Source organism: Ipomoea nil, unplaced genomic scaffold (assembly GCF_001879475.1).
Source record: "Ipomoea nil cultivar Tokyo-kokei standard unplaced genomic scaffold, Asagao_1.1 scaffold2480, whole genome shotgun sequence".
Classification (NCBI taxonomy): domain Eukaryota; kingdom Viridiplantae; phylum Streptophyta; class Magnoliopsida; order Solanales; family Convolvulaceae; genus Ipomoea; species Ipomoea nil.
The window spans coordinates 166,938-179,402 of NW_017618908.1; the positions used below are offsets into that span (position 1 = coordinate 166,938).

General features: G+C 33.3%; 1 long non-coding RNA gene across 1 annotated transcript; it reads right to left on the minus strand.

Moving 5' to 3' along the window:
• Positions 1-10,909: 10,909 nt before the first annotated feature.
• On the minus strand, positions 10,910-12,330 carry LOC109152630. Its single transcript, XR_002049403.1, has 3 exons — positions 12,238-12,330; positions 11,356-11,510; positions 10,910-11,173 (listed from the first exon to the last, which is right to left on the minus strand). It is a non-coding gene; the product is annotated as an uncharacterized LOC109152630 (long non-coding RNA).
• Between the last annotated feature and the right edge of the window lie 135 nt (positions 12,331-12,465).

Genomic DNA, 12,465 nt, shown 5'->3' on the forward strand with positions numbered 1-12,465 from the left:
AGCTGTTAGTTAAGAAAAGCTCACCTCAGCCAGGTCGTGGCCAATCCGTTCAGCCACCTGGGTCGGGGTCATCTTCCCCAGATCCACTCGGGCTGGCGCGGCGTTGCCGATCCGTGCCAGCACGGACGTAGACTCCCTCTCTCGCCCGACCGAAGGGCTTGGGCTGTGCTGCTCACGACGGCGCTTTAGGCTGCCCGCCTCGGTCGCGCCCTGGTCGGCGACCCTCTCCTTGCCCCGGGCGACCTCCACCCGGGTGACCAAGACGTCAGGCTGCTCGACGATGAAGCCCTCGCCCGTCGACACGGTCGAGGCACTCAGGGGTCGGGCAGTGGGAATCTCCTTCTCCCCGGCTGCTTTGGTCTTGGCTTTCTTCTTCCCGCCGAGGGAGATCTTCGTGGGCGGAGGAAGGGCGGTGTCTTCATCGCCGAATTCTGCCATGGCTGCAATAAAAGAGCAAAGTTAGTTTGATCAAAAAATGAAGCTAGGTCGGGAGGAACGGCTCGAGCTGGACCTTTCTTCTTTCGTTTCGACGGCTTCGCGACCGTCACGCCCATCGGCACGGGCAGATATTTCTCCGGCAGCTCGTACGTGGGGGGCGGGAGCTCGGCGGCTGCGAGACTTTCAGCCGTCCGGAAGATTGTGTATTCGTGCACCTCGCTCGAAATCCGGCTGACCGTGTCCCTCAGCGCTTGCGTCTCGACCGGCACCACTTGCTTTCTGAAGTGGCTGCTCCAAGTGCGATCGACCGGGAGGATCCAGGGGTCGTATTTGATGGAGAAAATTCTGTTCTTCCACCCCTTGTTGTTCCCGGACAGGCCTTTAATGGAGCACATATCTGCTCGGGATTGCAGCATCAGGAACCCACCCCCGTAGCGGCCCGGGAGAACCTTGATCTGGTAGATGAAGTTGAACAACTCCATCGTGCACTCGGCCTCGTGCCGAGCGCATATTTGCGGGAAGCAGGCGAGGATCCGATGTGCATTCGGGCAGATCTGGGCCGGGACGACCCGGTAATAGGCCAAGAAGGCGTTCAGGAGGGGGGTGAAGGGAATGGCGATCGGGGCCATCAGGGAGTCGTAGTGCATCCCGATCCACTTGCCCCGATGCCTGTCAATCACGTTCCCCAGCTGCCGGCTCGTGTCGAATTCAACCCGACCCCGGAGTATTTCAGCAATCCGAGCCGCTTCGCCTTTGGTCAGCAGGCTCATCTCTTGCTCGACACTCTCACTGTTCAAGAATTCGAGCTCGACGACTGGTGTGGCCGGCCGGGTCTTCTTCGGTCTGCTCGGGGGTACTTTCTCGATCGCCCCCTCGAGGAGCAGCTTCCGGGTGGTCCCCAACCACCCGGGTAGGCGTTTCCCTAACGCCCTCAATCGGAGAACCCCGCCCGCTTAACGTGGTTCTCCCTTCCTCTTCTTCGCTGGAGCTCCCCGATCCGCTGGAGCTAGAGCTCGACGTCCCGGAGGAGCTTGATGCGCTGTTATGCTCGACGGCTCGATCGGGGGCTGGCGTTGCTCGGGGGCTGGCTTCGGGAGTGTAGGACATAATGTCCACTTCCTCGTCGCTGATACGCTCGACCTCCTCATCGTAATCCGCGATCGAGGCGTTTTGACTATCCGAGTCCGACATATTTCTACCTAAAGGTCGGTCGGGAGTTAGTGCAGGGTTCGGGGAGTTAGCTCGAAGTTAGTGCTATCCTACTTCTACGCTAAGTAAAGAGTAAACAAAGAGTCAAGAACTAAGAGCTTACCGAGTGAGGAAACTTTGCGAGAGAAAGCTTGAAGTTTGTTGCTCGATCGCCTTGCTGAGATGCTCTGCTCGGGGTTCTTAGAGGATACCGACTGAAGCAAAAGAGTGAGGAAAGTTCAAATGAGGGCCTCAAGGGCCTATTTATAGGAGGGCATTTAGGCGGGAAATTGGCCAACTTGCCTGACACGACCCGCGCTGAATCCGAGGCGACGGATGGGATCGCCGAGGCCGACAGAGGCCGACACGTGGCGTAGGAAGGAATGACAGCTGGCAGGTCGGCTTGGTGGCTGACGGTTGGGCTTCTTCATCCCGTCCCGTTTTTTCCCGACTGATCAAAAAGGCCCGGGCTGGGGGGCTTTTGGTAGGGAATATCCCGACCGACATAAGCTCCACCACGACCGACTTGCCTTTGTCTTTCTCTCATGATCTTTGCAGGTGGCAGGTCGGGCTTTTTCCATGAAGACCCCGGTCGGGAATGGCCGGGAGTTGCCCGAGCGATGGTGTCGACCACCGAGCGGTAGCCCTTCGACGAAAGAGCTGGCACAAGGGCGCGAAAGGACGCGTGGCGGTTCTTCATGGCGACAGACAGGGCACCCGGGAAGGTGACACGTGGTGGCTACGTGGAAGACATGCCGAGCGGCTGGAATCCTGTCCCCGGCATAGCGGCTATAAATACCCACAGTAGCTACAGTGTAGAGAACTTTTGGACGATCGATAGGTTGTTGTTAGAGAATCCCGACCGCAGTCAGTCGGTACTCAGAGCAGCCAAGTAGATTGTACTTAGGGCCTTTACCGGGATCAATAAAGATTTTACTCGCTTTAATTGGTCTCGTGTATTTTATATTGCTCACGTAGAATTAGCAGTATCAGTTGAAAATAATTTTTGAAGCAAATGAGAATTGTTTGATAATTTAGAAAATGATTTTGGAAGCTAAAAGCTAAAGAGAGTAGTTTGGTAATTTTGAAAAAGATTTTGGAAGCTAAAGAGAGTAGTTTGATAATTTAGAAAATGATTTTGGAAGCTAAAGAGAGTAGTTTGATAATTTTGAAACTGATTTTGGAAGTCAAAGAGATGATTTTGGAAGCTAAAGAGAGTAGTTTGATAATTATGAAAATGATTTTCGAAGCTAAAGAGAGTAGTTTGAAAATATTGAAAATGATTTTGGAAGCTAAAGAGAGTAGTTTGGAAATTTTGAAAATAATTTTTGAAGTTAAAGAGAGTGGTTTGATAATTTTGAAAATGAATTTGGAAAGTAAAGAGAGTAGTTTGGTAATTTTTAAAATGGTTTTTTAAGCAAAAGAGAGTAGTTTGAAAAATTTGAAAATGGTTTTTGAAACTAAAGAGAGTAGTTTGGTAATTTTGAAAATGGTTTTTGAAGCTAAATTGAGTAATTTGATAATTTTGAAAATGATTTTGGAAGCTAAAGAGAGTAGTTTGATAATTTTGAAAATGATTTTGGAAGCTAAAGAGAATAGTTTGATAATTTTGAAAATGATTTTGTAAGCTAAAGATAAAAAGAGTAGTTTGGTAATTTTGAAAAAGACTATGGAAGCTAAAGAGAGTAGTTTGGAAATTTTGAAAAAGATTTCGGAAGTTAATGAGAGTAATTTGATAATTTAGAAAATGATTTTGGAAGCTAAAAGATAAAGAGAGTAGTTTGGTAATTTTAAAAATAATTATTGAAGTTAAAGAGAGTGGTTTGATAATTTTGAAAATGAATTTGGAAAGTAAAGAGAGTAGTTTGGTAATTTTGAAAATGGTTTTTGAAGCAAAAGAGAGTAGTTTGATAAATTTGAAAATGGTTTTTGGAACTAATGAGAGTAGTTTGGTAATTTTGAAAATGGTTTTTGAAGCTAAATTGAGTAATTTCGTAATTTTGAAAATGATTTGGGAAGATAAAGAGAGTAGTTTGATAATTTTGAAAATGATTTTGGAAGCTAAAGAGATTAGTTTGATAATTTTGAAATGGATTTTGGAAGCTAAAGATAAAGAGAGTAGTTTGGTAATTTAGAAAATGATTTTGGAAGCTAAAGAGATTAGTTTGATAATTTGAAAAATGATTTTGGAAGCTAAAGAGATTATAGTTTGATAATTTTGAAAATGATTTTGGAAGGTAAAGAGAGTAGTTTGATAATTTTGAAAATGATTTTTGAAGCTAAAGAGAGCAGTTTGATAATTTTGAAAATGAATTTGGAATCTCAAGAGAGTAGTTTGATTATTTTGAAAATGAATTTCGAAGCGAAAGAGAGTTGTTTGATAATTTTGAAAATGATTTTGGAAGCTAAAGAGATTATAGTTTGATAATTTTGAAAATGATTTTGGAAGGTAAAGAGAGTAGTTTGATAATTTTGAAAATGATTTTGGAAGCTAAAGAGAGTAGTTTGATAATTTTGAAAATGAATTTGAAAGCGAAAGAGAGTAGTTTGATAATTTTGAAAATGAATTTGGAATCTCAAGAGAGTAGTTTGATAATTTTGAAAATGAATTTGGAAGCGAAAGAGAATAGTTGATAATTTTAAAAATGATTTTGGAAGCTAAAGAGGGTAGTTTGGTAATTTTGAAAATAATTTTTGAAGATAAAGAGAGTAATTTGATAATTTTGAAATTGAATTTGGAAAGTAAAGAGAGTAGTTTGGTAATTTTGAAAATGGTTTTTAAGCAAAAGAGAGTAGTTTGATAATTTTGAAAATGATTTTTGAAGCTAAAGAGAGTAGTTTGAAAATATCGAAAATGATTTTTGAAGCAAAAGAGAGTTGTTTGATAATTTAGAAAATGATTTTGGAAGCTAAAAGCTAAAGAGAGTAGTTTGGTAAATTTGAAATTGATTTTTGAAGCCAAAGAGAGTAGTTTGATAATTTTGAAAATGATTTTGGAAGCTAAAGATAAAGAGAGTAGTTAGATAATTTTGAAAAAGACTTTGGATGCTAAAGAGAGTAGTTTGGTAATTTTGAAAAAGATTTCGGAAGTTAAAGAGAGTAGTTTGATAATTTAGAAAATGATGTTGGAAGCTAAAAGATAAAGAGAGTAGTTTGGTAATTTTGAAAAAATTTTGGAAGCTAAAGAGAGTTGTTTGGTAATTTTATAAAAGATATTGGAAGCTAAAGGGAGTAGTTTGATAATTTAGAAAAAGATTTTGGAAGCTAAAGATTAGTTTGATAATTTAGGAAATGATTTTGGAAGCTAAAGAGAGTAGTTTGATAATTTTGAAAATGATTTTGCAAGCTAAAGAAAGTAGTTTGGTAATTTTAAAAATGATTTTGGAAGCAAAAGAGAGTAGTTAGATAATTTTGAAAATGATTTGAGAAACTAAATAGAATAGTTTGGTAATTTTGAAAATAATTTTTGAAGTTAAAGAGAGTGGTTTGATAATTTTGAAAATGAATTTGGAAAGTAAAGAGAGTAGTTTGGTAATTTTGAAAATGGTTTTTGAAGCAAAAGAGAGTAGTTTGATAAATTTGAAAATGATTTTTGAAACTAAAGAGATTAGTTTCGTAATTTTGAAAATGATTTTTGAAGCTAAATTGAGTAATTTGGTAATTTTGAAAATGATTTTGAAATCTAAAGAGAGTAGTTTGATAATTTTGAAAATAATTTTAGACGCTAAAGAGAGTAGTTTGATAATTTTGAAAATGATTTTGGAAGCTAAAGATAAAGAAAGTAGTTTGGTAATTTTGAAAAAGACTTTGGAAGCTAAAGGGAGAAGTTTGATAATTTAGAAAACGATTTTGGAAGCTAAAGAGAGTAGTTTGATAATTTAGAAAATGATTTTGGAAGCTAAAGAGAGTAGTTTGATAATTTAAAAAATAATTTTGGAAGCTAAAGAGAGTAGTTTGATAATTTAGAAAATGATTTTGGAAGCTAAAAGATAAAGAGAGTAGTTTGATAATTTCGAAAATGATTTTGGAAGCTAAAGAGAGTAGTTAGATAATTTTGAAAATGAATTTGAAAGCTAAAGAGATTATAGTTTGGTAATTTAAAAAATGATTTTGGAAGCTAAAAGATAAAGAGAGTAGTTTGATAATATTGAAAAAGATTTTGAAAGCTAAAGAGAGTAGTTTGGTAATTTTGAAAAAGATATTGGAAGCTAAAGGGAGTAGTTTGATAATTTAGAAAATGATTTTGGAAGCTAAAGAGAGTAGTTTGATAATTTAGAAAATGATTTTGGAAGCAAAAAGATAAATAGAGTAGTTTGATAATTTTGAAAATGATTTTGGAAGCTAAAGAGATTAGTTTGATAATTTTGAAAATGATTTTGTAAGCTAAAGAAAGTAGTTTGGTAATTTTGAAAATGATTTTGGAAACAAAAGAGAGTAGTTAGATAATTTTGAAAATGATTTGGGAAGCTAAAGAGAATAGTTTGGTAATTTTAAAAATAATTTTTGAAGTTAAAGAGAGTGGTTTGATAATTTTGAAAATGAATTTGGAAAGTAAAGAGAGTAGTTTGGTAATTTTGAAAATGATTTTTGAAGCAAAAGAGAGTAGTTTGATAAATTTGAAAATGGTTTTTGAAACTAAAGAGAGTAGTTTGGTAATTTTGAAAATGGTTTTTGAAGCTAAATTGAGTAATTTGGTAATTTTGAAAATAATTTTGGAAGCTAAAGAGAATAGTTTGATAATTTTGAAAATGATTTTGGAAGCTAAATAGAGTAGTTTGATAATTTTGAAAAGGATTTTGGACCCTAAAGATAAAGAGAGTAGTTTGGTAATTTTGAAAATGATTTTGGAAGCTAAAGATAAAGAAAGTAGTTTGATAATTTAGAAAATGATTTTTGTAAAGAGATTAGTTTGATAATTTTGAAAATGATTTTGGAAGCTAAAGAGATTATAGTTTGATAATTTTGAAAATGATTTTGGAAGGTAAAGAGAGTAGTTTGATAATTTTGAAAATGATTTTGGAAGCTAAAGAGAGTAGTTTGATAATTTTGAAAATGAATTTGGAATCTCAAGAGAGTAGTTTGATAATTTTGAAAATGAATTTGGAAGCGAAAGAGAGTAGTTTGATAATTTTGAAAATGATTTTGGAAGCTAAAGTGAGTAGTTTGGTAATTTTGAAAATAATTTTAGAAGCTAAAGAGAGTTGTTTGATAATTTTGAAAATGAATTTGGAAAGTAAAGAGAGTAGTTTGGTAATTTTGAAAATGGTTTTTAAGCAAAAGAGAGTAGTTTGGTAATTTTGAAAATGATTTTGGAAGCTAAAGAGAGTAGTTTGATAATTTTGTAAAGAATTTTGGAAGCTAAAGATAAACAGAGTAGTTTGGTAATTTTGAAAATGATTTTGGAAGCTAAAGATAAAGAGAGTAGTTTGATAATTTAGAAAATGATTTTGGTAAAGAGATTAGTTTGATAATTTTGAAAATGATTTTGGAAGCTAAAGAGATTATAGTTTGATAATTTTGAAAATGATTTTGGAAGGTAAAGAGAGTAGTTTGATAATTTTGAAAATGATTTTGGAAGCTAAAGAGAGTAGTTTGATAATTTTGAAAATGAATTTGGAATCTCAAGAGAGTAGTTTGATAATTTTGAAAATGAATTTGGAAGCGAAAGAGAGTAGTTTGATAATTTTGAAAATGATTTTGGAAGCTAAAGAGAGTAGTTTGGTAATTTTGAAAATAATTTTAGAAGCTAAAGAGAGTTGTTTGATAATTTTGAAAATGAATTTTGAAAGTAAAGAGAGTAGTTTGTTAATTTTGAAAATGGTTTTTAAGCAAAAGAGAGTAGTTTGGTAATTTTGAAAATGATTTTGGAAGCTAAAGAGAGTAGTTTGATAATTTTGTAAAGAATTTTGGAAGCTAAAGATAAAGAGAGTAGTTTGGTAATTTTGAAAATGATTTTGGAAGCTAAAGATAAAGAGAGTAGTTTGATAATTTAGAAAATGATTTTGGAAGCTAAAGAGATTAGTTTGATAATTTTGAAAATGATTTTGGAAGCTAAAGAGATTATAGTTTGATAATTTTGAAAATGATTTTGGAAGGTAAAGAGAGTAGTTTGATAATTTTGAAAATAATTTTGGAAGCTAAAGAGAGTAGTTTGATAATTTTGAAAATGAATTTGAAAGCTAAAGAGAGTAGTTTGATAATTTTGAAAATGAATTTGGAATCTCAAGAGAGTAGTTTGATAATTTTGAAAATGAATTTGGAAGCGAAAGAGATTAGTTTGATAATTTTGAAAATGATTTTGGATGCTCAAGAGAGTAGTTTGGTAATTTTGAAAATAATTTTTGAAGCTAAAGAGAGTAGTTTGATAATTTTGAAAATGAATTTGAAAAGTAAAGAGAGTAGTTTGGTAATTTTGAAAATGGTTTTTAAGCAAAAGATAGTAGTTTGGTAATTTTGAAAATGATTTTTGAAGCGAAAGAGAGTAGTTTGATAATTTTGAAAATGAATTTTGAAGCGAAAGAGAATAGTTGATAATTTTAAAAATGATTTTGAAAGCTAAAGAGGGTAGTTTGGTAATTTTAAAAATAATTTTTGAAGATAAAGAGAGTAGTTTGATAATTTTGAAAATGAATTTGGAAAGTAAAGAGAGTAGTTTGGTAATTTTGAAAATGGTTTTTAAGCAAAAGAGAATAGTTTGGTAATTTTGAAAATGATTTTTGAAGCTAAAGAGAGTAGTTTGAAAATATCGAAAATGATTTTTGAAGCAAAAGAGAGTTGTTTGATAATTTAGAAAATGATTTTGGAAGCTAAAAGCTAAAGAGAGTAGTTTGGTAAATTTGAAATTGGTTTTTGAAGCCAAAGAGAGTAGTTTGATAATTTTGAAAATGATTTTGGAAGCTAAAGAGAGTAGTTTGATAATTTAGAAAATGATTTTGGAAGCTAAAAGATAAAGAGAGTAGTTTGATAATTTTGAAAATGATTTTGGAAGCTAAAGAGAGTAGTTTGATAATTTTGAAAATGAATTTGAAAGCTAAAGAGAGTAGTTTGGTAATTTAAAAAATGATTTTGGAAGCTAAAAGATAAAGAGAGTAGTTTGATAATTTTGAAAAAGATTTTGGAAGCTAAAGAGAGTAGTTTGGTAATTTTGAAAAAGATATTGGAAGCTAAAGGGAGTAGTTTGGTAATTTAGAAAATGATTTTGGAAGCTAAAGAGAGTAGTTTGATAATTTAGAAAATGATTTTGGAAGCTAAAAGATAAAGAGAGTAGTTTGATAATTTTGAAAATGATTTTGGAAGCTAAAGAGATTAGTTTGATAATTTTGAAAATGATTTTGTAAGCTAACGAAAGTAGTTTGGTAATTTTGAAAATGATTTTGGAAACAAAAGAGAGTAGTTAGATAATTTTGAAAATCATTTGGGAAGCTAAAGAGAATAGTTTGTTAATTTTAAAAATAATTTTTGAAGTTAAAGAGAGTGGTTTGATAATTTTGAAAATGAATTTGGAAAGTAAAGAGAGTAGTTTGGTAATTTTGAAAATGATTTTTGAAGCAAAAGAGAGTAGTTTGATAAATTTGAAAATGGTTTTTGAAACTAAAGAGAGTAGTTTGGTAATTTTGAAAATGATTTTTGAAGCTAAATTGAGTAATTTGGTAATTTTGAAAATAATTTTGGAAGCTAAAGAGAATAGATTGATAATTTTGAAAATGATTTTGGAAGCTAAAGAGAGTAGTTTGATAATTTTGAAAAAGATTTTGGAAGCTAAAGATAAAGAGAGTAGTTTGGTAATTTTGAAAATGATTTTGGAAGCTAAAGATAAAGAGAGTAGTTTGATAATTTAGAAAATGATTTTGGAAGCTAAAGAGATTAGTTTGATAATTTTGAAAATGATTTTGGAAGCTAAAGAGATTATAGTTTGATAATTTTGAAATGATTTTGGAAGGTAAAGAGAGTAGTTTGATAATTTTGAAAATGATTTTGGAAGCTAAAGAGAGTAGTTTGATAATTTTGAAAATGAATTTGAAAGCTAAAGAGAGTAGTTTGATAATTTTGAAAATGAATTTGGAATCTCAAGAGAGTAGTTTGATAATTTTGAAAATGAATTTGGAAGCGAAAGAGAGTAGTTTGATAATTTTGAAAATGATTTTGGAAGCTAAAGAGAGTAGTTTGGTAATTTTGAAAATAATTTTAGAAGCTAAAGAGAGTTGTTTGATAATTTTTAAAATGAATTTGGAAAGTAAAGAGAGTAGTTTGGTAATTTTGAAAATGGTTTTTAAGCAAAAGAGAGTAGTTTGGTAATTTTGAAAATGATTTTGGAAGCTAAAGAGAGTAGTTTGATAATTTTGAAAAGAATTTTGGAAGCTAAAGATAAAGAGAGTAGTTTGGTAATTTTGAAAATGATTTTGGAAGCTAAAGATAAAGAGAGTAGTTTGATAATTTAGAAAATGATTTTGGAAGTTAAAGAGATTAGTTTGATAATTTAGAAAATGATTTTGGAAGTTAAAGAGATTAGTTTGATAATTTTGAAAATGATTTTGGAAGCTAAAGAGATTATAGTTTGATAATTTTGAAAATGATTTTGGAAGGTAAAGAGAGTAGTTTGATAATTTTGAAAATAATTTTGGAAGCTAAAGAGAGTAGTTTGATAATTTTGAAAATGAATTTGAAAGCTAAAGAGAGTAGTTTGATAATTTTGAAAATGAATTTAGAATCTCAAGAGAGTAGTTTGATAATTTTGAAAATGAATTTGGAAGCGAAAGAGAGTAGTTTGATAATTTTGAAAATGATTTTGGATGCTAAAGAGAGTAGTTTGGTAATTTTGAAAATAATTTTTGAAGCTAAAGAGAGTAGTTTGATAATTTTGAAAATGAATTTGGAAAGTAAAGAGAGTAGTTTGGTAATTTTGAAAATGGTTTTTAAGCAAAAGAGAGTAGTTTGGTAATTTTGAAAATGATTTTTGAAGCGAAAGAGAGTAGTTTGGTAATTTTGAAAATGATTTTGGAAGCTAAAGAGAGTAGTTTGATAATTTTGAAAATGATTTTTGAAGCTAAAGAGAGTAGTTTGATAATTTTGAAAATGATTTTGGAAGCTAAAGAGAGTAGTTTGATAATTTTGAAAAGTATTTTGGAAGCTAAAGATAAAGAGAGTTGTTTGGTAATTTTGAAAAAGATTTTGGAAGCTAAAGAGAGTAGTTTGATAATTTAGAAAATGATTTTGGAAGCTATAGAACGTAGTTTGAAATTTTTGAAAGTTTAAGAGAGTATTTTATAAACTAAAGACTCTGATACTAACAATTAACAAACCTCCCTATTTGATATTGATTTAGCCATATACAGTAAACACTAACCTTATATAGTAATTTTAAAATCAGGCAATGGTATAACATTTAGAGAAGCATTAATGAAAGAGTATAAATGATAGAAGATGTGTACCTCAGCTTCCTTGTAGCCAAATTTGTAAATGTTTTCTGCATACTCCACAATTGCTCATCTCCACCATCAATATCTTCAATCTTCTACTTTGGTAATTTAATGTTCAGTCCACAAGCAGCCTATGCAAAACGTTAAGCGCCTCTTAAATGAAGATAGTTGAAACAGAAAAACGAATGAAACATCACTTAAATAAGCATGGTTACACAAAATAATCTTAACGGTTATGTTTATTTTTGCTCCTTCTATAAAAGACTGATTCTTAGCTACCTGCCTTTCTGCGGAGGCTGCTCTTTTCCTTCACCTCTTCTTTAGTGTCAGGGATGATTACAATCACAGCTTCAGGTTTGCTTGCCTTCAACCCCTCGAACGGTAACCATATTGCCAATATCCCCAAGTTCCCGACAGTTCCTTCCCTCTGCCACCATGTTCTTTTGCTTTATTCCCTCAACTGCAAATCTGCAATTCATTTATGTTAGGCAAGAAAACACCCAAAAATTAAAGATAGTCTCTTATAAAATTTCATCTTAATTACTCCATCAAATAAATTGAAAGACTATTTTTCATACATCAAATCTGAAACACTCTGGTAAATCATGAAGACAAAAATCCAAAGAAATGCATTCCATTACAAGTAACAAACACCCAAAAAATCTGACTTTTTAACAAAGAATATTTCTCTTCTGATCTATAAATTACTCCAAATCAAATAAATTTACAGACTAACTGGCTTTTAACACTCCTTGTTTTCATACATTAAATCAGAAAAATTGAAAGAAAGCATTCCATTAGGTAACAAACACCCAAAAAAAAAGGGGTTTTTAACACAAAATGTTTCTGATCTATAAGGACAAGAGTCTCTTATGAATTGTATCTTAATCACTCCAAATCAAATAAATTTACATAAAAGTTGAATTCTAACAATCTTAGGTTTCATACATCAACTCAGAAACACATTACTAACTCATGAAAAGAAAGATTGAAAAAAACCAATCAAGAGACCAGTATGAAATAAATCAAACAGTTCATGAACAGTCAAGAACACAACTCCGAGCCCTGGATTAGGTGAAACAAGTCCAAAAATCGGAAAATCAAGAAGCCCAAATAACCTTTATCAACCCATCAATCGAGCGAGATTAAAGAATCATAGTAGTAATAAAATCTTCGAAATCAGATATATCATTACCTACTCTATTTTGCTGTTGAACCACGGGTCTTGAAGCCATTCTTTCAGATATGCCTCGGAAAATCAAATCGTCTTCTTTCTGGGTATCTCGTAGCCCTTCCTCCTCCTCCTCCTATTCCAACTCTCTCTGCGATCTTTCTCTATATCTATAAACAAAGGAACAAGCCCGATTGGAAGAGTTGAGATGTCGCCCCCTTTAAAGCTGTGGAATAGGCGCTTCAACGGTCT